Genomic DNA, 6,000 nt, shown 5'->3' with positions numbered 1-6,000 from the left:
AAGCATCAATTGTAAGTGTACTATGGTATGCAGACGGTACCTGTAAAACCGTTTTTCCTTTCATGTAGACATGACGTATTCATACAACACATTTACATTTGTCACACAACTGACACATACCTTCTATAATACGACTTTAACTATCAAGAAGTCCCGATCATGTTTTACCCAAGTAAAACAGTTGCCGGTCATCCTCGGTGTGCCTGTGGTAGACTTGTACAGGTATGACATCGGGCGTTAGAGTGTACAGGTATGACATCGGGCGTTAGACTTGTACTGGTATGGCATCGGGCGTTAGACTTGTACAGGTATGGCATCGGGCGTTAGACTTGTACAGGTATGACATCGGGCGTTAGACTTGTACAGGTATGACATCGGGCGTTAGACTTGTACAGGTATGACATCGGGCGTTAGACTTGTACAGGTATGACATCGGGCGTTAGACTTGTACAGGTATGACATCGGGCGTTAGACTTCTCCAGATATGACATCGGGCGTTAAACTTGTACAGGTATGACATCGGGCGTTAGACTTGTACAGGTATGACATCGGGCGTTAGACTTGTACAGGTATGACATCGGGCGTTAGACTTGTACAGGTATGACATCGGGCGTTAGACTTGTACAGGTATGACATCGGGCGTTAGACTTCTCCAGATATGACATCGGGCGTTAGACTTGTACAGGTATGACATCGGGCGTTAGACTTGTACAGGTATGACATCGGGCGTTAGACTTGTACAGGTATGACATCGGGCGTTAAACTTGTACAGGTATGACATCGGGCGTTAGACTTGTACAGGTATGACATCGGGCGTTAGACTTGTACAGGTATGACATCGGGCGTTAGACTTGTACAGGTATGACATCGGGCGTTAGACTTGTACAGGTATGACATCGGGCGTTAGACTTGTACAGGTATGACATCGGGCGTTAGACTTGTACAGGTATGACATCGGGCGTTAGACTTGTACAGGTATGACATCGGGCGTTAGACTTGTACAGGTATGACATCGGGCGTTAGACTTCTCCAGATATGACATCGGGCGTTAAACTTGTACAGGTATGACATCGGGCGTTAGACTTGTACAGGTATGACATCGGGCGTTAGACTTCTCCAGATATGACATCGGGCGTTAAACTTGTACAGGTATGACATCGGGCGTTAGACTTGTACAGGTATGACATCGGGCGTTAGACTTGTACAGGTATGACATCGGGCGTTAGACTTGTACAGGTATGACATCGGGCGTTAGACTTGTACAGGTATGACATCGGGCGTTAGACTTGTACAGGTATGACATCGGGCGTTAGACTTCTCCAGATATGACATCGGGCGTTAAACTTGTACAGGTATGACATCGGGCGTTAGACTTGTACAGGTATGACATCGGGCGTTAGACTTGTACAGGTATGACATCGGGCGTTAGACTTGTACAGGTATGACATCGGGCGTTAGACTTGTACAGGTATGACATCGGGCGTTAGACTTGTACAGGTATGACATCGGGCGTTAGACTTGTACAGGTATGACATCGGGCGTTAGACTTCTCCAGATATGACATCGGGCGTTAAACTTGTACAGGTATGACATCGGGCGTTAGACTTGTACAGGTATGACATCGGGCGTTAGACTTCTCCAGGTATGACATCGGGCGTAAGACTTGTACAGGTATGACATCGGGCGTTAGACTTGTACAGGTATGACATCGGGCGTTAGACTTGTACAGGTATGACATCGGGCGTTAGACTTGTACAGGTATGACATCGGGCGTTAGACTTGTACAGGTATGACATCGGGCGTTAGACTTGTACAGGTATGACATCGGGCGTTAGACTTGTACAGGTATGACATCGGGCGTTAGACTTGTACAGGAATGACATCGGACGCTGCAAAATTTAACATAATAAAGTACGGCGTACTTGTGTGCAGCCACTTTGATGTCAGTTCAATGTATATCAGAGAGGCCATTTATCACATAATTATTATTTAGAACGGTTCACATTACAATATAAACTGTCCGAAATACGTCTGCCCGCTATCACATTGAAAGTATGTATCTATTTCATAATTACACGCCTGAGGTAGAGCGAACTTTGAACATTTCCATCTGGTCATAGCGGCATTTCTGACGCTAAAAGTATTCTGTATTCATAAACAAATCATCTGTACAACATGTACAATATAAATTAGTTATTCATTTCTTGTTTGTGTGTCCTTAAACAAAGACATATCTTCCACTTTACACGCATTGATATTGTTATACATATCTGGAGGTCGCATAAATGCGTCACCTTTGCTTAATCGTTTTGTTCATTTGCGAAATGTACTATGCTTAGTAGAAAAGGAGGCTTGTTCGACAATGTATAGGGGCATTTACGGCCATCGGAGAATCAGCAATATACAGCTCACACCGGGAAGGTTGTCCTCGGTGTGCCCCAAATACCTCCAATATTGCAGTACCTGCCTCACAACACAGAATCGAAGCCTTGCGTTTCTACATTAAGTTGTTCCGTTGATCAAAAACAGAAAGAGGGATATGTTGCCGATTCAGTACAGCAACCATAGTTACGACATTTTACCTGCGAGAGTTTTTAAAACACAAGTAAACAATGAACCACGTTTAATGAGATGGGATGAAGAAACATGGTCTATGGAGATGTGGAATGATAAAACTAAACACTTCGTTACACAACAATTACAACGCCCCCCCCCCCCCCCCCCCCCCCCCCCCCCAGCACACACAGAGACACACAGAGACACACAAACACACACACACACACACACACACAGACACACACACAGACAGACAGACCGACAGACAGACAGACACACACACACACACACACACACACACACACGCACACAGGCACACAGACACACACACACACACGTTCGTTTTTTGTAAATTGTCCTTTACACCATGACCTCAGATATCAACTTCTGAAGCTGATAGGTTTTACCTCCTTTCATGACAATGTGAAACTGTCAAATGTCGTCAGAGCCGTGTATTCTATCATCTAGTGTTAACAACATGTACAAAAGACGGCTACTATGTCTATAGCATGCGTTTTATTATGTACGTAAGGTATGATGAAATAATAACGTTTTACAATGTCCTATAAGCCTAATATGGGCTGGGCAATCCTGGTTGTATGTAACTATTGTAAACCTTCACGTGACGCTATATAAACTCTGTGTGTCTGTCTGTATATGGCATCTCCTGTACCATTTGTCAGTGTGTCACCTTAGCTGTTTAAGTTTTCTGGGTACTTCGAGCTGTGTTTATCCGCAACACCATCACCTATATATGACTATATACGAGTACACGACTATATCTAATACTTCAATGATTAGCCATGACTGTTCAAGTGCCAGATTATCATCTGTAAATAACAGTGTTGGCTATGAACGATGAAGGCAGTGTGGTGGAGGACTCGTGTATGTAGACCGGGAGTAGAGTCGACCAATAAACCTGTCACAAGCCACGCCACTGTGGTAAAGATGCAGCCTACTCACATACGGCCACAGATACCGACATATCTGGTCTGATTGACATAACCAACTGCACTAACGAAGGTTGTAGATTTCACTGTGTAATCGACAAGCTTTATGCCACTCAAGATGGGTCGAGGTGATCGTAGTCACATGTGATGATAATACCTTGTCGTTGTTACTACACACGAGAGAGACATAATACCCAGTTGTGACGTCCCTTCAATAACCTTCTGTGTAGGGTCAATCATTTGTTAGAGGGAACTGGAATAGCATTTCGAAACAAATTACTTTTTTAATAATTTTTCAACTACAGTAGTAACGTAAATACTGTATACATGCACCCCCGTTCCCAGGGGAAGACGTTTGATAATGTATCAAAGCGTCTGTGTGTTCGTCAGTCATATCCTGTTTGCTGGGTTCGACTCCAGGCCTAATTTGATGTGTTTATCCCAATTTGTGTCGATGTCATGAGATTGCAAAACAGTATCGGGACCATATACTCGTAGTCCATCAAAATACCGATCAATTTTCACATTCCTACTTTAGAAATACAATCAAAAGATGTTCCTAATTTCTAAATTTATTTTGTTGAATACAATAACTTAGGTGTTGACTTAGCTCCCAGCGAAAAGGACGTAAACTGTGTTGTCTGTATCGTGGATGTTTCAACTGATCATGTGTGTCAGTGTGGTCTTGTGAAAGTAATTTAACCGCTTTACTTGAATTTGCACTACAAAGACGTATTTCATTATCTGGCAAAATGCAACTTAATAATAATTAAATGTTACATGGCAATGCAAATGTATCTTGTATTGGAAATGACATATTTTGAATTCCCTATCAAGTTTTTGTTTACACGCAAGTCATTGCTGTAAGTTCAAGGAGAGCTTCCCATAGTTGGATAACATGTTCACAATCCTTTTCAGAATGGAATAAAAGATGTTTTAAATCAAACCTATCCTGTCTTGGAATTACCGACCATCTCGAGTGCTAGTACATGACTGTCGCTTGGCCCAGAATACAATGATATACTTGAGCTAACCACCTCAATAAAATGGCGTAAAATGCACTCATGAAAGTAATGTATCTAATGTTAAAAGTGAAGGACTATTACAGTTGAGTTCAAGATATGTAAGAATATAGCAGTAAAGCTTTGATGTTTCCCCGACCAGTCCCTGTTCGCACTTAATATCTATAACTGTTACATCCGTGACGTAAGTCCTCATTGTCATCTTCGTCAAACACGTCCAGTCATATCTAGCACTGAGCAGGTGGCAAGTACTCGCCATTTCGTATTTCTGAGTTTCGGGGCACGCACCTGTCAATCGTCCACTCATTCACAAGTGATAATTGCTCGTGCGTCCCGATTATGGCTCAATATACCCTACTATACCCCACAAAGGCTACCGAGTATAGACAATTCAGCTTTCATTAAAGATAAAAACAATAAAATGTCACTCCTCAAAGGCACCCATGCCATCGTATCGTTTTGTGTAAGTGGACAATCTGTCTTTCGGAATATACTCAGTCTGTTGTATATTACAATGTCGGCCCAATTGATACTGCTTCCCTAACAAGGTATCCCATTGTCTTTTACAAATAGATCTATAGTGAGTTATATACACACTTTGATATATTTATGGCCTGTTTGGTAGGTCCCAGCGGAGACAACGAGCACTATGATATACAATATCTGGCTCAATTACCTCAATTTCACTGGCAGCGAGAATGAATGGTACTGATAGCGTGCATCATATTTCCTATATGACAAGTTATAGTTTAGATAAGCTTGTTGAATCAATCTCAGACGTGAATTGGCATGCTCGATTTCTCCATTTGATGACATCATTAACGCTCGGATGATATCGTAAAAAGCCGTGTATCTCCGGTAGTAATGTTTTCATCGGAAACAACCGAAATATTCAATTAGCGACAGGTGCAAAAAGTAAAAGGGGAATACAATACTGTTGAGTGGCGCATTAAGTATTAATAGCATAGGAGAATACAATCTCATCAAGCATTTAAGTTTGAATAGATCTAGGGGTTCCCCTGCACCTTCAATGACATGGGTGTTACCAGAATGACGCTCTACCTAATTAGAATCTGTTAAGATTGATTTGCCTTTAAAAGTCGGCAAAATAAGAACAGGAAAATGATTCATCTGCCAATTTGATCCCATAAAATATGCATAACAGCTATATAGTCCGCAACGACAATTTCCATTTTTTGAGAGGATCTGTTTAAAATGTTATTGTGTACAACCAAGACAGCGTCTCAGAATTTAAACGACTTTAATTTTCAATATTTTGACACCTTGCATTAATAAACAGGAACAGTTTTTCCAATCAGTGAGTTTAGTTCATTAGCGTGAAGGGTTCAACGTATCCATGAAACTGAAAAACAAGATTGGAAAGGAGAAACATGTTGGTCTGTTGCCAGGATCTACGTGGACAGGGAACTTGACGTGAACAGGGAACTTAACGTGAAAAAGGACCTTAACGT

Source organism: Haliotis cracherodii, unplaced genomic scaffold, assembly GCF_022045235.1.
Source record: "Haliotis cracherodii isolate W230 unplaced genomic scaffold, xgHalCrac1.p SCAF_19, whole genome shotgun sequence".
NCBI lineage: Eukaryota > Metazoa > Mollusca > Gastropoda > Lepetellida > Haliotidae > Haliotis > Haliotis cracherodii.
The sequence above is the reverse complement of the archived record's forward strand: the minus strand, read 5'-3'. Positions refer to the sequence as shown.